We start from the raw sequence: 21,759 nt of genomic DNA, 5'->3' as shown, positions 1-21,759 counted from the left end.
TAGCCGGTGCATTGCAGTCCGAATGGCATCCGTCTATAAGCAAACGTCCCATAAGGGTGTGAAGGTAGTCTTCTCTTGGTCCTCGTGCAATAGGAATCCGAAAGTAACCTGAAAAGCCATCAAGAAAACAATAAAACATGTGACTGCTAAACGCTCAATCATCCGATCAATGAAAGGAAGAGGAAAGTGGTCCTTCCGAGTTGCATTATTAAGCCTACTAGAATCAATGCAAACTCTAAGCCTCACATCGTCCGAGCCTGGATCAGCCTCATCCTTCTCATTCCTTACCACTGTGATGCCTCCTTTCTTGGGTACAACTCGCATGGGACTAACCCACGAACTCGCCGGGAAATGGGATATATCAAACTGCATCAAGAAGTTTAATTACCTCCTTATTTACCACTTCTTTCATGTTCGGATTGAGTCATCTTTGAGGCTGAACGACCGGCCTGAAATTGTCCCCCAATGAAATCTTATGAGAGCAGAAACTTGGATTTATGCCCGGGATATCAGCTATATTGAAAGCAAAGGCCTTCTTGTACTTCCTTAGAACTTCCAACTGCATGGTTTGTTCTTCAGGAGTTAGATCGGCTGCTATGATTACTGGTAAGCGCTTCTCTTTATCCAGGAAGGCATAAACCAAGTGGCTCTAGAACTCCTTCAGCTCTAAAACTGGTGGGTCCTCGAATGAAGTCTTTACTTTCCGCACCCCGGCACTGTCAAGAAAAGATAGGGATCAGTTGACAAGCTCGGCTCGGGCTTAATAAAATAAATGAGTTGCTCCAACACTTGCTCGCTGGACAACTCCTCCTCATCCTCGGCCTAATGCTACTTACAAAGGGTCGGAACATAAAATTTCTTGTAAATGGGACTCAACCACATCATCAATCACATCAATAGAACATACAGATTATCATAGTCCAAAGGATCGCCCCATGAAAGTGGCCAGTCAAAGGTAATGGTCTCATCATTAACTCTAAGCTTAAGCTTTCCATCGCTTACATCGATAACAGGCCTCGATGTAGCTAGGAAAGGCCTACCCAGGATAAGAGGCACAGTGCTATCACCCTTCATATCCATTACTACAAAATCTACAGGAAAGATAAATTTATCTACCTTTACAAGTACATCTTCAACAATACCTCTAGGAATTTTAACAGTCCTATCTGCTAATTGAACACTCATCCTAGTAGGCTTAGGCTCATGCAACCCTAATTTGGCAAATAAACTAGTGGGCATTAAGTTAATACTGGCTCCTAAATCAGCCAATGCACCACTAATTGATAAATCACCAATCATACAAGGATAGTAAAACCCCGATCTCGCCGCTGAGTGGCGCTTGTTCGAAAATAAAGCTGAACACTCCTCATTAAGCACCACCTGACCAAGATCCTCCAACTTCCTCTTGTTGCTCAAAATCACCTTTAAGAACTTGGCGTATTTCGGCATCTGTGAAATCTCCTCAACAAAAGGTAAGTTAATTTTCAGCTGCTTAAATAAGTCAAGAAACTTACTGTATTGCTTGTCCACCATATCCTGTCTCAACCTTGCAGGATATGGTACCGGCCGATGCTCCTTACAGGCTCTTTACTGTCTTCTTTCTTTCTCTCATTCTCTACCATCTCAAGGTCTGGTCCTTCCTTAGCTGGCTCGACCTGCACGATTGTATTATCCTTATTAGCTAAAGGCGAAGAACCAGTCAAATTCTTACCTGAACGCAAGGTGATAGCTTTGCAATGCTCCCTCGGGTTTGACTCTGTAGTGCTAGGGAGCGATCCTAAAGGTCTCTTTGAAAGCATCTTAGAAATTTGGCCAATTTGAGTCTCCAAGTTCGAATCGAGGCCTCACTGATTCCTAAGTGCACTATCGATCACTGGAATCTTGTTTCAGATGTCACAAACTTCATCATGAGCTCCTCTACATTTGACTTCTTTTCTTAGGGAGGAGGAGCTTGTGCAGCCCAACTGGTTGTTCGCTGGCTGTTGATGAAGTCTTTGAAACCCTAGCGGACCACGGGCATTATTGTTCCTCCAACTGAAATTGGGGTGATTCGCCATCCGTGGTTGTATGTATTCTTTGTAGGGTTATTCTCGTCTTAGGGCATTCCCCATATAATCAACTTGTTCAACATCGGAAGATATAGTAGAATTAGATGGAAAACTAATAGAAGATGAAGCAAACATACCTCCCGCAGACAGTCAGACCGTAATGCGGGCCACCAAAAACTCGCAGCCCAACGCTCACCGCGTGAACCGCATCCTGAGTTAGCCGATCTTCTTGGCTAGAAGCTCCACTTGAGCTCGCCAAGGCCGAGAGTCCACTTGGTTGACCACTCCTTGTCTTCCTGGTCGGCTCTAGAGGATTGCCAACGATAGTTGTTCATGGCCATTTCCTCTATCAAGTTCGAGCTTGCTCGCCGCCTTACTGCTTAGCACCACCGCAAAGATCCACCATCTGCCTCGTTGCGAGGTTCAACCCACTGTAGAAGGTCTGAACCTGCATCCACACTGGCAATCCGTGATGTGGGCAGCATCTCAAAAGATCTTTAAATCTCTCCCATGCATCGTACATGCTTTCATCATCAAACTGCACAAAAGAAGATATGTCATTTCTAAGTTTAGCAGTTTTAGCGGGAGGAAAATACTTATATAAAAATTTTTCGGCCAACGCCTTCCAGGTAGTGATCGTCTGTTGTGGAAGAGATTGTAACCATCTCTTTGCTCTGTCCCTCAAGGAAAATGGAAACAATCTTAGCCGAATGGCATCATCGGTTGTTCCATTTATTTTGAATGTGTCATCAATCTCCAAAAAGTTGGAGATATGTGCATTAGGATCCTCGCTGGGCAATCCTCCAAACTGCACGCTTTGTTGGATCATTTGGATAACATTAGCCTTTATCTCAAAATTGTTGGCCGCTACAGCAGGTCTGACTATACTAGTTTTCGTCCCATCCAAAGATGGTCGAGCAAACTCGTACATCGTCCTCTAATCCTCACTCATGGTTTTCCATCGTGTCTAGTCTATCCACAGTACCTCAACCTCAATCTCCTCCTCTTCTAATTGCAACCTCTTCCTTAAGAGTCTGAGGGATCGTTCTGGATCAGATAGAGCCTCTATAAGATTCGAGTTTGAGCTCCTAGTCATAAACTACCTGAAACTGAAAGTCCACACAACCACCGATCAACAAAAATAATATAATAATAAATAATAATAAAATTAAAGAATAAATGAATAAAAAAATAATGACTAAATTAACACAAAACAATTCACTCTAGTTCACCAAGCGGCGCCAAAAACTTGATGGGCTCCTTATGCAACCTACACCTAAGGCAAGGAACCCACCGATGCAGCCTAGCACCTGAGTATCAAGGTCGATCCCCGGAGATCCGGTGAACCTAGAGTTACTACCGCTATGCTATATTATCTAGTCCGAAATAGGGTGTGAAAGTTCTAACATACCGGTAATGGTTATGAGTGCAATTAAGTAAATGAAGGACAACAATGGACAATTAAAAGACAATTGTAAAGAGAGAAATAAATCCAAAAGGGAGCCTAAGTGATGGAATTCTAAAGATGAATTTTATGGATTGCCGATCTTGCTTACCCGTGCCTAAATCCTGAATTGAATCCCGGTTCCTCTCTCGAGCTATCGGATTCCTAAACCCTGCACTAACCTAATGGAATCTCTTCCTATCGGATTACTACAAATTAGCATTAAGTATGATTTAAGACTATTAAGAGTTGTTAGTTCTTAATCCGTGAGTAAATCAACCTCATCTCTAAGTGTTAACTACCGGTCCTTACTATTCAAAATCCAGTTGTAACAAGCATTTCTCAATGTCAAGAAACAACCTAATAAACAATTAATCCAATGTCTCAAATTAACCGCATCAAACTTTTATTACTGAATAGCAAGAAGATTGCAAGAATGACAATTATAAAAACTAACAATTAAGCATAATCCATCAACAAAGGTGAACCCTAATGGATTCAAAAGATCTAGTCAGCTCATGTTCATAGTCAAAGCAATTAAAGAACAAAATAAGGAAAAACAAATTAAAGGTATGTACACCCTTCTCTTTCAAGTTTGAATGAGAAACCCTAAATTTGCAAATTCAAAATCTCAAACCCTAGTTGCCTCTTGAATGCTCCCAAAGTTTGTCTTGATCTTCAATTCGATGTTGGAATAAGTGGAATCCCCCTTCAATTGATGAAAATTGATCTCTCCAGTCTACAATTGAGGTATAGGAAATATTTGATTAAGTGTGTGCCTTGGAATTGAGTCCAAAAATCGCCCCTTCAATTAGAATTCAAAATCGCCTATATAGTTAATTCAAGACGGCCGGAGTCCAGCCGGTCAACTGTGAGTCTGTTAGCCGAGCCACCACAGCCGCGGCCGACGCCTGGTGGCTACCAAGTCATGTCAAATGGCACAATTGGGGATAGCCTCTTGATAATTCAGCACGGCCGGAGTCCAGCCGTGCTCAACCCTCGGGGTGCTTGTTCTCGCCCCAATTTGATGGATTTTGCTCCGTAATCACACGATTTCCCTCGACACCGATGGTGTCCTTCGAAAATGACCTGAAACGAAAAGGGAAACAAAAGACTGGTGATTCTAACATAAAACGGGATAATCATGCATAAAAATGTGAACAATCGGGCATGAAAACATGTGTAGTATGATGCTTATCAATGTTCATGTTTAAAACAATCTAGGAAATCAATTATAATGAAAGAATAATGAAAATAAAATATGTACACCCTTTTCTCTCGAATTGGATGAACAGCTCCAAATCTGGATCTACACTTTGATTAATCTCCCAAATTGCCTCTTGGATTGCTTCCACTACGGTTTTGCACTCCGAACCTTGCGATTCGGGATTCTTACTCCTCGCAACTCTCTCGCACTCAACATCACCAGTGGCTTTATGTCACTTCTTCCCCCTCTCCCCTTTTCTAAGAAAAATTCATTTTTCTTATATATTTAACTCAGCGCGGCCGTGTTGAAGGCCGTGCTGAAACCGGTGGATCTCACTGGTAAGGTTTCACCACTACCAGAGCCATGTGTTTCGCCACCACGGCCGCGGTTGGCCACCACGGAGCGTCTTGAAAAATTTGTGGTGGCCTCTGAAACCGTGCCCAAAGTGCAAATTCCAAGAATCAAAGCCAATGGTTGAGCACGGCCAGAGTCCAGGTCGTGCTCAATGTATGCATTGCGGGCTCTTGTCCGATCTTGATGAATTCTCGTCCGTTTCCGCACGTATTGATCCATAATTGCTTAAACACCGATGATGGTCCTATAAATGTTCCTGTAATGCAAAAGAACACAAAACACGGGTGATCTGGGAATAAAAGCACAATAATTGCTAAGAACATACGCAATAATATGCAAGCAAATATGTGTAAAACTATGCTCATCAGGGCTCTTCCAATTTAAAAGCTAGAGTTTCAACAATTGGAAGGATCGACGGTTGGGTAATTTCTTTAAGAATGTCGGTGGTTATCTCCAGTCCTTGGCTTGGTTCATTTGCTAGAAGAAACTCGAACTCTTCCAAGACTTCTTCATTGGATAACTCGTGCTCATCTTCCATCATCGAAGGGACTTGTGGAAAATCCACCAAAAATTCCTCAGAATCGCAACTCAAGATCATCAACTATACATTCCCCGCTGATAGTCTTTCGGAGGAATCATGTTCGCCTCTTCCTTTCTGGTTCCATCTCCATGTTCAAGAAATCATCCTGCACAGAAGCATCATCGTCAAACATAGTAGATAAACCAGAAAAATTCTCACCTGAACGCAAAGTGACGGCGCTCAAATGTTGCTCGGATTCAGTAGCATTTGATGGAATTCCCAATTGCTCTTCAGCTAGTAACTTGAAGATCAAGCCTACTTGATGCTCTATGTTCTCAATCGAGGCTTGTTGACCTTCAAGTATCCTTTCTGTTTGTTGGAATCTATCCTCAAGACTTGTAAAGAACCTCATCATCAGCTCCTCTGACACTAACTCTTCATCTTGAGTTGAAGGTGCAAGATTAGGCTACTAATGTGGTTGCTGAGATCCTGGTGGTTCTTGGCCATCTAAGCTCCATCCAAAGGGTGAATGAGTGCTCCATTCTTGATTGTAGGTGCTTCCATACGAGTCATTTGGCCAATTTCCCGTATAATTCACCTGTTCATAGTTATAAGAACAATGAGCAACATCACTATACAATGGACAATCATTACTCAAATGTAAACCATAACAAAATTCATAAAAAACTTGAGATGAAAGGATAGGAGTGGAGAGTTGATTGGTAGCCCTGAAAACGATTCCACTTGAGCTTCTAAAGATGCACGGGTATCCCAATTTTTAGCACTCTCTTGGTTCCTAATCCCATTTTCCAACGTGTCATACAAAGAGTTTAGCATTGAACCTCCGTATCATCCACTACCCGAATCATAAAATTAACTAAATAAATATGTATAAATAAAAGAAAATAACTAAATAAATAATAATAAAAACCATAAAATAAAATCAAAAAAAATGGCTATATTACCAAATAGAAAATTTCACTCTAGTTTTCAAACAATTTCCCCGACAACAACGCCAAAAACTTGATGGTTACTATCTATGCAGCTACAATCTAAGGTAGTGTACCTATCGATGCAGTCTAGCACTAATGGCGAGTATCAAGGTCATACTCCTCGGGAAAGTGAAAGCCTAGAGTTACTCCTTTGTTCTTTGTTATATTAACCTAAAATGAATGATGAATAATTTCTAAACTAACTAATAGCTACAAGCTAAGTTCTAAGGGAGATCTAGGAGTAAATGGATAAATGAAATAACCTAGACAAGAAAGCAAACCCAAAGGGAATCTAAACTAGTTGGCAATCAAACAAAAGATAAAGGATTGATGATTCCAATTATGCTACCCGTGGATAAATTCTTAACTTAATTCGGTTTCTCTCTCGAGATAACCGAATTCCTAAGCTTAATAACCTAAAGTTGGAATCTTTTCCTAATGATTGATTCTTAAATTAGCATTAAGCTTTAATCCGCCTCTATTAAGATTTGTTAATTCTTAATCCGACTAGTTAATTATCCTTATCTCTGAGTGATTATTAACCAGTTCTTGCTATTCAAAATTCCAATTGCCAAATGGACTTCTCAATCACATAAAGCAATCTAAACACCACAATTCACAACGTCTCATGAATAATGCATTATTTTATTAATACTGAAAGTAAGAAAAATACAAAATTAACTCAAATAATCCAACAATATAATTTAAGCCAACATAGTAAAGATATCCCAATGGATTTAATCAATCTAGCTAATCATGTTCATTATCAAAACCCACAAGAATTCAATTACAACAAAGAGTAAAGGTAAAGAAACCCGATTACACCCTTGGATAAGAGTAAACAGCCCCAATTCCTCTTGCTCGAATTGAATCGATTCTTGTTCCTCTTGCTCGATTTGAAAACCAATCAACGAACCTCACCCAATCTTCAATCTTTGAAGGGAATCCGATCGAAACCTTGATCCAAGTCTCCTTTTCCCTTGGTTCCAGCTCAGAAAACCCTTAGAGAGAGAAATATCAGGGTTTTGGACGTTCTCCCCCGCTCTCCCTTTTTCTTTCCTCTCTTCTTTCTTTTAATTAATTCCTCCTATCGTCGCCAACACGGCCGTATTCATTCCTGTGTTCCCAAAACAGGTTAGTGTTTATGCCCATGTTACTTTCTATGGCCGTGCTCCCTAAAAACTTATTTTCCTTAATGTTTGGCGTACCCAACACGGCTCGTGTTGGTGCGTCATTAGAACACTGACGATGTTGAAACCAACACGCCACATATTCTCGTCATGCATACTTAGCTTGTTTCGGCAGATTTGACGTCCAGTTATACTCCAATTCTTCCCTTTATCATTCTTTGACTTCTTTTGTACCTAATGCATACAAACAGACGCATAGGGTGAATGTTGGGACCAATTCACATCCAAATGTCCATAAAATCAATCTTAAACACCCCATTTAGATGTGTGTATTTTATGCACATCAGCAGTCCGTGATCTACGTCTAAAGGAAGAAAGTAGAGGCGAACTCAAGTGTGAGCTCTCTGTAAGTGGGCTCCACAATGCCGAAGAAGGCCTCAAAAGTTAAGAGTCTGAGGTAACTCTCAAACTTCAGTAGCTAGGCCAACTGTCTCTAATGCCTGCCAATCTATACATCTCCCACAACCTAACTGTATGTACTGCAGCTGCTGGTAACGAGCCTCGTGAGTAGGGCTCTGAAATTGTAGAAATCTATATCGTGGGGGAGTTGGAGCTGGAGCTGGAGCTCTAGGGGCAGGTGCTCGAGGTGCAGGTGGTGCAGGCGGTTCTAAACGCCTTCTCTTAGAGACACCCATCTTTTGGGGTCTCTAATGCCGATCAACCATAGTACCTGCATGAAAATTGATCAAAACTCTTGTCAAAACAATAATTCTAGAATAGATAATCATTACAATAACAACAAAAATTTAATAGTAATTTAACATCACAAGCAGATCTGCATTAGTCAATTTCTAATTCAACAGCATAATGACTAATTCACCAAACCAGCTCACAATCCAGCAAATTCAAACATACTAAATAGCGGCAATAGGGCAATTCAAAGGCAGAAAAGATGAAATAAAAAAAATAAAAATAGTAACGAATAAAACAAAATAAAGCAATAATAGCAAATCAAAATTAAAAGAAAAGCAAGAAATTCAATGAAACAACGAATAAAATTCAACAAAAGTGATGAATTTAGCGAAATAAGAAAATTAACAAGGAGATTGATGAAACTAAGAAACAATACCAAAAATTATAGAAATAACTAAAGAAATTAAAGGAAATAGTATAATCACATACTAAAATGGAGTATTGAACAAAGTTAAGGGAAGAAACTTACTTGATTTGCTGGAAAAACACTTGAAAATTGAAGGAAAAGAGGGAGAGGATATCAGCCTATACGCGCGAAGAGAGAAAAGAGCAGAAAATTTTGAACCTGTGATATGACGTGGCTTATATAGGTGTTGATGTCAACATGTCCGTGTTCTAGGCCGTGCTGATTAGCACGCCCAGTCCCATAGCACGTGTTAGTTGTAGAAAACGTGTTGAAGTCCAATTTTTCTCTCAACACGGGCATGTTAAGTGACACGGACATGTTCACAGCCCGTGTCACTCTTGTAGAACATGCTGAAGTCCAATTTTTCTCTCAACACAGTATGGGTGCCATCAACACGGGTGTGTTACGGGACACGGACGTGTTCACAGCCTGTTGATGTGCATAAAATACACACATCTAAATGGGGTTTTTAAGATTGATTTTATGGACATTTGGATGTGAATTGGTCCCAACACTCACCCTATGTGTCTGTTTGTGTGCATTAGGTCCAAAAGAAGTCAAAGGATGATAAAGGGAAAAATTGGAGCATAATTGGATTACAGCACGAGGAAGTCAACATGGCCGTGTTATTTCTTATGACTGGCCGGTTCCTAACACTCGGCACCAACACGGCCGTGTCAAACATCAAAGAAGAAGAAGTTTTTAGGGAGCACGGCCACAAAGAGTAACACTCATTTAGAATATTAAATTGAACATGTTCCCAAGCCGTGTCAAGCCGATAAGGAATTAATTAAAAGAATGAAGAGAGGAAAGAAAAAAGGAGAGCGGGGGAGAACGTCCCAAACCCTAATTTTTCTCTCCCTAAGGGTCTTCTGAGCGGGAACCAAGGGAAAAGGAGACTTGGATCAAGGTTTCAATTGATTCCTTCAAGGATTGAAGATTGCCAGGTTCGTTGATTGGTTTTCAAATCGAGCAAGGGGAACAAGGATCAATTCAAGATTGAGCAAGAGGAATTGGGGCTGTTTACTCTCATCCAAGGGTGTAATCGGGTTTTCTCTACCTTTACTCTTTATTGTAATTGTATTCTTGTGGATTTTGATAATGAACATGATTAGCTAGATTGATTAAATCCATCGATTTCTTTTACTATGTTGGCTTGATATTTATATTAGATTGTTTGGCTTAGTTTTGTATTCTTCTTGCTTTCAAAGATTAATAAGATAATGCATTATTCATGAGACGTTGTGAATTGTGTGTTTAGATTGCTTTGTGTGATTGAGAAGTCCATTTCAGAATTGGAATTTTGAATAGCAAGAACCTAGTTAATAATCGCTAGAGATAAGGATAATTAACTAGGATTAAGAATTAACAAAGCTTAATAGAGGCGATTAAAGCTTAATGTTAATTTAAGAATCAATCGTTAGGAAGAGATTCCAAATTTAGGTTATTAGGTTTAGAATTGCTATCTCGAGAAAGAAACCAAATTTAAGAATTCTCATTCACCTCACCACACTTAATTAGACTCACCAATCCTTTATCTTTTGTTTGATTGCCAACTAGTTTAGGTTCCCTTTGGGTTTGCTTTCTTGTCTTGGTTATTTTAGTTATCAATTACTCTTGCATCTCCCTTAGAACTTAGATTGTAGCTATTAGTTAGTTTAGAAAGTATTCATCACTCATTTTAGGTTAATATAACAAAGAACAAAGAGTAACTCGGCTTTCACTTTCGAGGAATATCGATCTTGACATTTGCCATTAGTGCTAGATCGCATCGACAGGTACACCGCCTTAGATCAGAGCTAACAAAATTTAGCCTATCAAGTTTTCGCACCGCTGTCAGGAATTGTTTGAAACTAGAGTGAAATTTGCTATTTGTTAATTTAGCCAATTTTTTTCTTTCTTATTATTTTATGATTTTTATTTTTATTTGTTTATTCATTTTATTTTATTTGTACATATTTATTTAGTTTAAGTTTATGATTCGGAGTAGTGAATAATAAGAAGGTTCAATGCTAAACTCAAACTCTTTGTATGACGCATTGGAAAATGGGATTAGAACCAAGAGAGTGCTAAAATCGGGATACCCGTGCATCTTTAGAAGCTCGAGTGGAATCGTTTTGCAGGTTACCGATCAACTCTCCACCCTATCCTTTCATCTCAAGTTTTTATGAATTTTGTCAGGTTTACATTTGAGTAATGATTGTCCATTGTATGTTGATGTTCCTCATTATTCTTATAACTATGAATAGGTGAATTATAAGGGAAGTTGGCCAAATGACTCGTATGGAAGCACCTACAATCAAGAATGGAGCACTCATTCACCCTTTGGATGGAGCTTAGATGGCCAAGAACCACTAGAATTTTAGCAACCCTAATCTTGCACCATCAACTCAAGGTGAAGAGTTAGTGTTGAGGAGTCGATGATGAGGTTTATCGCAAGTCTCGAGGATAGATTCCAACAAACAGAGGATACTTGAAGATCAACAAGCCTCGATTAAGAACATAGAGCATCAAGTAGGCTTAATCTTCAAGTTACTAAATAAAAGCAATTAGAACTCCATCAAACGCCATCAATCCGAGGAGCACTTGAGCCGTCACTTATGCTCGTGAGAATTTTCTGGTTTATCTACTATGTTTGATGATGATTGATGGGCTCTTTTTGCAACCTACACCTAAGGCAGTGAACCTACCGATGCAGCCTAGCACTAGTGAGTATCAAGGTCGTATCCATGGAGATCGGGTGAACCTAGAGTTACTACCGCTTACATGTTATCTAGTCCGAAATAGGGTGTGAAAGTTCTAACATACCGTGCCTAATGGTTATGAGTGCAAATAAGTAAATGAAGAATAACGGACAATCAAAAGACAATTGCAAAGAGAGAAACAAACCCAAAAGGGAGCCTAAGTGATGGAATTCTAAAAATGGATTGTATGGATTGCCGATCTTGCTTACCCGTGCCTAAACTCGAATTGAATCCCGCCTCTCTCGAGCTTACCAAATTCCTAAACCTGCACTAACCTAATGGAATCTCTTCCTATCGGATTACTACAGATTAGCATTAAGTATGATTTAAAACTATTAAGAGTTATTAGTTCTTAATCCGGTGAGTAAATCAACCTTATCTCTAAGTTTAACTACCAGTCCTTACTATTCAATGTCCAGTTGTAACAAGCATTTCTCAATGTGAAGAAACAACCTAATAAACAATTAATCCAACGTCTCAAATTAACTGAATCAAACTTTTATTACTGAATAGCAAGAAGATTGCAAGAATGACAATTATAAAAACTAACAATTAAGCATAATCCATCAACAAAGGTGAACCCTAATGTATGCAAAAGATCTAGCTACTCATGTTCATGGTTAAAGCAATTAGGGAACAAAATAAGGAAAAACAAATTAAAGACATGTACACCCTTCTCTTTTAAGCTGAATGAGAAACCCTAAAATTGCAAATTCGAAATCTCAAACCCTAGTTGCCTCTTGAATGCTCCCAAAGTTTGTCTTGATCTTCAATTCGATGTTGGAACAAGTGAAATCCCTCCTTCAATTGATGAATTTTTTATCTCTCAAGGTCTACAATTGAGGTATAGGAAAATAATTGATTAAGTGTGTGTCTTGGAATTGAGTCCAAAAATTGTCTCCTCTCCAAAAGAACTCAAAATTGCCTATATAGTTGATTCAAGCATGGTCGAGTCCAGTCGTGATGATTCAAAGACCACGAGTCTAGGCAAAGCAATAACTGGAGTCTGCCAGCCGATCTTCCAAGCCGTGCTCAAGCCGGTGGCCGAGCCACTCAAGCCGGTGGCCGAAATGATGGCTACTAAGTCGTACGAATGGCACAATCGGGATAGCCTTCAATTCAAGACGGCCGAGTCTAGGCCGTGCTCAACCCTCTAGGTGCTAGTTCTCACCTAATTTGATGGATTTTGGTCCGTGAATCACACGTATTTCCCTCGATTATTGATGGTGTCCTTCAAAATGACCCGCAAACGAGAAAGGAAACAAAAAGACAGTGATTCTAGCATAAAATGATAATCATGCATAAAAATGTAAACAATGGCATGAAAACATGTGTAGTATGATGCTTATCAAATTACCCCACACTTAAACTTCGCTTGTCCTCAAGCAATCAACAACTCACTCCTCAAACAAATACCAAATAACTCAATCAAATGCATTACGTGAGGTTAGCTCAAAACAAATTTCAAAACTCCATAATGATTTTTCCCAAAATCCCCAAATCACTAAATCCTTAAGAAAGAGAACAAACTTAATAAAGTTGCTAAAGTTAAAATGATAAACCATCTAAATTGAGAAATTGAGAACCATGCCTCACAAGATGTCACTCAAAACACACAAGTGTATATAGGTGAAAGAAGATCGCCAAGCCTCAACGCAAAAATACGGAAAAGTGCTTACCATAGGCTTGCTTATAGATCCAATCTCCACTACTATGAAATAATCAATAATCATGATCAAAGGGTCTTGAGCCGAGCAGAATGTTAAGGTAGGTGAGTACGATAAATATGGAAAGTAGGCTACAAGTTGCCGGAAGTTAAGCAAGTAATGCAAGAAAGTAACGAAGGATCAAGTGTTGTACCAAAATGAACACTAAATTGCTCTAAAAATAAGATGATGCTCAAAATGAACTAAATTAATACTCTTTTTAATTTTTTTGTTTTTTTTATTAAATATATATATACTATGTATATATATTACAACAGCTTATGTAGGGGTTGTTGGTTATTGACACATACAATAAGACTGAATATCAATTTTTTTTTTTTAAAGGGAGCATCTATGAAAAATCTAGCAACTTAGTGAAATATATGATTGCAGATTGATCCAAAATAAAATGCAGCATAAACTTACATAATTTCCAGCAACAATGGTAGAAAGAATGGTCAAATGAATAGAAGTGATAAAATGAGTGTCACTGTTATTATTATCACGAAAGGAAAGGCTAAGGCTTAAAATTGGTTCACTAAGGGAAAAACAGGGTTAGGATAAGTGCCCAAATCATCTCACGATTATTGACGATTCATGTAATCTCAAAAGATATCGTAAAGCAAGTTCTAGAAACAGAGATTCTGTACAATGCTCACTAATGAAAGAAAAGGGAGCATAATAGTGATGCACCAATTAGCTCAAAATCTCACCATTTGAGTGGGTTAAAATTGCATGAATTCTTAAACCAAAGTTTAAGCAGTCAATCACAATAATAAGCAACAATATTAACAGTGTTCTATATCTAAGATAAAGTAAAATGGAAGAATTTAAGGAAAAATACCAGTTTTACCTGGCTGGATTGTAATTAAGAGATTCGTTCATTGCCTTCTTCCCAATAAGGTTCGATAAAAGCTATGAGGGAATCCATTCAAAGGAGAAAAAGTCATCAACTACTTAATTAAAATAAAACTCAAGATAGGCATAACATCGGTAGATACCTACCCCACATTTTAGTATAACACTGTCCACAGTGTTAGAGAGATTAAGACTGAGCAAGCATATGATTCACATATTATGGTTCTGAAAGGTCATGCTTTTTTTTTTGTAAGAATTCAAGTTAATGAAAGAAATAATCTACCGAATCAACAGCATAATGATTATAATTCGACTAACCAAAAACTTGTATAAACAAATAAGCCGATACATACCAATCTAATTTATCGTGAACCAGCAATTGCAATTTAAGTCTAAACATTGTTCATGCTTTGCATGCTGTAGGCACATTTTATTTCCACCAAAACCCCACACTTATCATTTTCATAACCGACTACACCACAAACACAACAACTAATGTAAATTAACCTAACCAAGGTCATATGGTTACAATATAAAGCCACCAAGATATCCTAGCATGTCCTAACAAAAGTATATGTATAAAATAGAAGTCAAATCATAATTAAATTAAAAAAAAAATAAAGCAACAAATGAAGAGACTTACCTGAGTTCGCTGAGGAAAGTGAGAAGGGTGAGATAAGGGTATAAGAACAACACCTTTGAGCTAAGAAAAACAAAAGGGAAGCAAAATTTCGAGGCCTCCTTCTTATGTGCACGGGCTCAAGACGGGTGAGGGTAAGGTCTGGTCGATCAAAGACGGCCAGGACTCCACCGTACGAGCCTTTAGCTCTCGGATGCACCCCGCACGGGTATATACACAGTGGCTGCATCAAAGACTGCATGGGGTTGTATCCCGTGATGCCTTCTAAGCCGTGACCATTTATTCCCTATCCTTCAACACGGGCTTGACTCTGACGTGCTCCCAAAGACCACCGGTGTCAGAGCCTGTGATGGCCATGGAAACCGTGGATGAAACGGGTGTTTCAGGCTTCCTTGCCATCTCGAGTTGCCTTGCTCTATACCTCAGATTTAACACATATACGCATCGTAATTAGATCATAGAACAAGTAGATATGGTCAAACGGAAGAGTCCGTCCTCCGATTACATAAGTCCAAAAATTAAAAACCCTAATTCATCATAAGCAACTATAATAAAGTCAAAGGAAAATAATGAAACAATCACAACTAATTAAAAACATGAAAGTATAATCCAAGTCGAATGTATAGAAGTGCTTATTTATTTATTTATTTATTTAGCGAGTCTTAAGCTTGACTCATTCGGATCACCCTTCCTGCGGCATACAAAGCCAGTCAACTCGCTGCTCACTAATCAACGAGTTACAATAGTATCGCTTTAGCCGATGGCCGCTCACTTTGAAGTCTCCCTTCTCCGGATGATGCAACTCTACCACTCCATATGGAAAGACTTGTCCGATCCGAAATGGTCCGCACTAACGAGTCTCAGAGCTTCCCGGAAATGTATTTAAGGCAAGAGTTGTAAAGCAACACTCGATCCCCAACTCAAGCTCCTTAGGCTCACGAATCCTTGATCATGCCATTTCTTAGTCCTTGCTTTGTAAGTCGGGAGTTTTCAGACGCCACCGGTGCCACTCATCTAGCTCACTCACCGCTATTATCGCCCACCGCAATCAACAAAGTTATAAGTTCTAAGGGCCCAAAGTGCCCTATGCTCTAACTCAACAGCAAATGACATGACTTTCCATAAACAAGGCAATAGTATGAAACCTATAGATGTCCTAAAAGCAAATTCTAAATGCCCATAATGCATCATCTAACTTAAGGGTCCAAATTCTTCCCACCGTACTAACGGCTTCTAAAATACGTTTAATACCCCTATTAGTTACCTCAACCCCACTAGTCCGGGGGTGATAGGGAGTAGAGAATCGATGAGTAATCTGCATCGCTTAAGTACTTTCTCTAATCATGCGAAATGTGTTCCTCTATCACTAATAAGCCCCTAGGTATGCCAAACCTAGCAAACAATCGCCATGAACTGCAGACAACCCCGCATCATCATATTACACCGAGCCGTGCCACTTAGAGAAATATTCAAAGAACTGAATGTACTTATACTACATGGAAGAGGGAAAGGGTCCCATGAAGTCGATGCCCCAAACATAAAAAATCTCAACGACTTGCACACTAGTTCGGGGCATCTCATCACGAGAAGAGATATTACCACATACGGGTAAGTGGTCACAACCCGAATAATTCTCATTCATCTTGGAAGAGCGTAGGCCAATAGAATCCGCCTCTAAAGACCTTCCTCGTCAGATGGTTTGGCTGCGTGATGACCTCCAGTGGGTCCTCATGGCAATGCTTCAATATTTGGAGAGTCTCTTCGCCATATACACAACCTGAATCACCGATCCGATATTTTAAACAAAAGGATCTTCCCAATATAGTATTTAAATCAAGAATTTCTTCTTTCGATAAGTCATACCCTTTGGTAACCCTAGCAACCAAATAGTTAGCATAATCCGAAAACCATGGAGTATCGGGTATACCCGAGTGACATATAAATGTTCTTCCGGAAATCGATCGCCTATGGCCGTCTCATCAAGTGCATCCAAGTGAGGATTTTCCAATCTCGACAAATGGTCCGCCAGATTCTCCGCTACCTTCTTATCCTTGTTCGACATCAAATTCCTCAGAATAAAAGAATCCACCGAATCAATCTCGGTTTCGCATCATTTTCGTGAATAAGTACCTCAACGCCGAAAGTGGTCTATGAAGACAATGGTTTTGGAGAGGACGAGGTATGATCTAAACTTGTCAAGGCGTAAACAACAGCCCAATAACTCATTCTCCGTGGTGGTGTAGTGTTCCTAGGCTCCCGCCAAAGTCTTGGTAGCATAGTAAATGGGTTGGAACTTCTTTCCAATCCTCCGCCCAAGCACACCTAACCGCATAATCACTAGAAGATCGACATCGCTCAGGCAGCCCCCAATCGGGAGAAACCATGATCAATGTTAGAAGTTTCTTAAGTAACTCATAAGTCGCCAAGCATGCATCATTAAAAATAAAAGGTATATCTTTAACTAACAATTGAGTGAGAGGCCTAGCAATCTTAGAAAATCTCTAATAAATCTCCTATAAAACCCTCGCATGGCCCGTAAAACTCCTAAATACCTTAATGTAACTAGGAGGAGGTAGCTTAGATATTACTTTTACTTTAGCTCTATCCACCTCCATCCCAAATGAGAGATCTTATGCCCCAAAACAATCCTCCTCTCACCATGAAATGGCATTTTCCCAGTTTAGTACCAAGTTAGCCTCAATACACCTAGCCAATATGCTACCAAGGTTTGCCAAACAAAGAGAGAAAGAATTACCAAAAACAGAGAAGTCATCCATAAATACCTCCATAGACTCCTCAATCATGTCCTCAAAATAGCCATCATGCAATCAAATGTAGCTTGGCATCAGCATTCCATGGCATCCGCTCACAAAGTCCCATAAGTAGCGTAGTCTTCTCTTGGTCCTTAGTGCAATAGAATCAAAGTAACCTAAAAGCCATCAGAAAACAATAAAACATGTGACTTGCTAAACGCTCAATCATCCGATCAATAAAAGGAAGAGGGAAATGGTCCTTCCGAGTTGCACATTGCTTCACGAATCAATGCAAACTCTCGAAGTACACCGAGCTCTAGATCACCATCCTTCTCATTCCTACCATCGTGATGCCTCCCTTCGGGTACAACCCGCATTGTGACTAACCCACTAACCGCCGGAAATGGGATATATTAAACTGCATCAAGAAGTTTAATTACCTCCTTCTTTACCACTTCTTTCATGTTCGGATCGAGTCATCTGAGTCGAACAACCGCCCGAAATCGCCCTCCAATGAAATCTTATGAGAGCGTAAACTTGGATTTATGCCCGGGATATCGGCCATATTGAAAGCAAAGGCCATCTTGTACTTCCTTAGAACTTCCAACAAAGATGGCTTGTTCTTCGGAGTTAGATCTACCGCTATGATTACCGGTAAGTGCTTCTCTTCATTCAGGAAGGCATAAACCAAGTGGCTTGGTAACTCCTTCAGCCTAAGACCGGTGGGTCCTCGAATGAAGTCTTTACTTTCTATACCCCGCATCTGGCCAAGAAAAGATAGGGATCAGTTGACAAGCTCTACCAAAAGCCAATAAAATGAGTTGCTCCAACACTTGCTCGTTGGACAACTCCTCCTCATCCTCGGCCTATTGCTACTTGCAAAGGGTCGAACATAAAATTTCTTACAAATGGGACTCAACCACATCATCAATCACATCAATAGAATATACAAGACATCATAGTCCAAAGGACTCGCCTCATGGAAGTGGCTAGGTCAAAGGTAATGGTCTCATCATTAACTCTGTTTAAGCTTTCCATTGCTTACATCGAGTACCCCTCGATGTAGCTAGGAAAGGCTCTACCCAGGATAAGAGGCATGCTCTCACCCTCCATATCCATTACCACAAAATCCACAGGAAAGATAAATTTATCTACCTTTACAAGTACATCTTCAACAATACCTCTAGAATTTTAATGTTCTATCCGCTAACCTAACACTCATCCTAGTAGGCTTAGGTTCATGCAACCCTAATTTGGCAAATAAACTAGTGGGCATTAAGTTAATGCTAGCTCCTAAATCAGCCAATGCACCACTAATTGATAAATCACCAATCATACAAGGGATAGTAAAACTCCCTGGATCTCGCCGCTTGAGTGGCGCTTGTTCGGAGAATAGTTGAACACTCCTCATTAAGCACCACCCGACCAAGATCCTCCAACTTCCCTCTTGTTGCTCAAAATCTCCTTTAAAACTTGGCGATTTCACATCCGTGAAATTACCTCAATAAAAGGTAAGTTAATTTTCAATTGCTTAAATAAGTCAAGAAACCATCGTATTGCTTGTCCACCTTATCTCGCCTCAACCTGCGGTGGATATGGAACCGGGGTTGATGTTTCGCACAGGCTCTTTTGCTTGTATTCTTTCATTCTCTCATTCTCTACCACCTCAAGGTCTGGTCCTTCCTTACCGGCTCGACCGCACGATTGTATCCTTATCACCAGCGCTAAGAACCAACAATTTTCATCTAACGCAAGGTGATAGCCTTGCAATGCTCCCTGCTTGACTCAGAGTGCTGTGAGCCATCCGAGGTCTCTCGAAAGCATCTTAGAAATTTGGCCAATTTGAGTCTCCAAGTTCGAATCGAGGCCTCGATTCCTAAGTGCACCACTACCGAATCTCGTCAGACGCTACAAACTTCATCATAAGCTCCTCTAAATTTGACTCTTTTTCGTGAGGAGGAGCTGTGCAGCCCAAATTCGCTGTTGCCGCGTCATGATGAAGTCTTTGAAACCGCGACTCGGGCATTATTGTTCCTCCAATCGAAAGTGGGATGATTGCGCCATCCAGGTTGTATATATTGTTGTAAGGGTTATTCTCACGCCTTCGGGGCATTCCCCATATAATCAACCCGCTCAACATCAAGACATAGCGAATTACATGGAAAACTAGTAGAAGATGAAGCAATATACCTCCCGCAGACAGCTCGCATCAATGCGGGCCACCATAAACTGGCAGCCCAACGCTCACCGCATGAACCGCATCCGAGTTGGTCGATCTTCTTGGCTAGAAGCTCCACTTGAGCCGCCAAGGCCGCCAGAGTCCACTTGGTTGACCACTCCCCGCTTCCTCTGCCCGCCTTGAGGGATTGCCACCGATAGTTGTTCATGGCCATTTCCTCTATCGTTCTCAGGCCCGCCGCCCATCGCTTAGCGCCCACCGCCGCAGAAGATCCACCATCTCGCCTTCGCCGCAAGGTTCAACCCGCTAAGGTCCGAACTCGCATCCACACCGGCAATCCGTGATGTGGGCAAAGATCTCAAAAGATCCTTAAACCTCTCCCATGCATCGTGACATGCTTTCATCATCAAACTGCACAAAAGAAGATATGTCATTTCTAAGTTTAGTAGTTTTAGCGGGAGGAAAATACTTATATAAAATTTTTTCAGCCAACGCCTTCCAAGTAGTGATCGTCTATTGTGGAAGAGATTGCGTACTCATCTCTTTGCTCGCCCTCAAGGAAAATGGAAACAATCTCAAATTTAATGGCATGATCAGTTGTTCCATTTATCTTGAATGTGTCACAAATCTCCAAAAAGTTGGAGATATGTGCATTGGGATCCTCGCTAGGCAATCCTCCAAATTGCACGCTTTGTTGGATCATCCGGATAACATTGGCCTTTATCTCAAAATTATTGGTCACATGAAGAACCGACTATACTGCCGTCCCATCTAAAGATGGTCGAGCAAACTCGACATCGCCCTCCTCGACTATCGCTGGCCCGGGGTCATGGTTTTCCATCTTGTCTAGTCTATCCACGTACCTCAACCTCAATCTCCTCCTCTTCTAATTGCAACCTCTTCCTCAAGAGTCCGAGGGATCGCTCGGATCGATAGAGGCTCTATAAGATCTGAGTTCGAGCTCCGGTCATAAACTACCCAAACCGAAAGTCCACACAACCACCAATCAACAAAACAATATAATAATAAATAATAAATAATAAAATAAATAAATAAAGAATAAATGAATAAACAAATAATGACTAAAGTAACACAAAACAATTCACTCTAGTTCACCGCTATGTTCTCAACAATGTACCAAAAACTTGATGGCTATTTATGCAACCTACACCTAAGGGTGTTGAACTCATCGATGCAACCTAGCACTAGTGAGTATCAAGGTCGTTTCCTGAGATCTAGTGAACCCAGAGTTACTACCGCTTGCTATGTTATCTAGTCCGAAATAGGGTGTGAAAGTTCTAACGTATCAGCCTAATGGTTATGAGTGCAAATAAGTAAATGAAGAACAACCTGACAATCAAAAGACAATTGCAAAGAGAGAAACAAACCCAAAAGGGAGCCTAAGTGATGGAATTCTAAAATGGATCAGATGGATTGCCGATCTTGCTTACCGTGCTCAAATCCCTCGACCAATCCCTGCCTCTCGAGCCACTCTGGACCCTAAACCTGCACTAACCTAATGGAATCTCTTCCCATCGGATTATAGATTAGCATTAAGTATGATTTAAAACTATTAAGACTTATTAGTTCTAATCCGAAGCGAGTAAATCAACCTTATCTCTAAGTTTAACTACCAGTCCTTACTATTCAATGTCCAGTTGTAACAAGCATTTCTCAATGTGAAGAAACAACCTAATAAATAATTAATCCAACGTCTCAAATTAACCGAATCAAACTTTTTATTACCGAATAGCAAGAAGATTGTAAGAATGACAATTATAAAAACTAACAATTAAGCATAATCCATCAACAAAGGTGAACCCTAATGGATGCAAAAGATCTAGCTACTCATGTTCATGGTTAAAGCAATTAGGAATAAAATAAGGAAAAATAAATTAAAGACATGTACACCCTTCTCTTTCAAGTCGACCGAGAAACCCTAAAATTGCAAATTCAAATCTCAAACCCTAGTTGCCTCTCTTGAATGCTCCCAAAGTTTATCTTGATCTTCAATTGGATGTTGAA

The 21,759-nt window shown here is 40.1% G+C and overlaps 2 non-coding genes across 2 annotated transcripts; both read left to right on the top strand.

Moving 5' to 3' along the window:
* The first annotated feature begins 2,512 nt into the window (after nt 1-2,512).
* Nucleotides 2,513-2,619, top strand: LOC112533841. The gene has a single exon (XR_003078195.1). It is a non-coding gene; the product is annotated as a small nucleolar RNA R71 (small nucleolar RNA).
* Nucleotides 2,620-20,069: 17,450 nt separating this feature from the next.
* LOC125370760 lies at nt 20,070-20,178 on the top strand. The gene has a single exon (XR_007216863.1). It is a non-coding gene; the product is annotated as a small nucleolar RNA R71 (small nucleolar RNA).
* Nucleotides 20,179-21,759: the final 1,581 nt, after the last annotated feature.

Source organism: Ricinus communis, chromosome 7 (genome assembly GCF_019578655.1).
Source record: "Ricinus communis isolate WT05 ecotype wild-type chromosome 7, ASM1957865v1, whole genome shotgun sequence".
Taxonomy (NCBI): Eukaryota; Viridiplantae; Streptophyta; class Magnoliopsida; order Malpighiales; family Euphorbiaceae; genus Ricinus; species Ricinus communis.
Note: the sequence above shows the minus strand (reverse complement) of the source record. Positions and strands in the feature narration are given on the sequence as shown.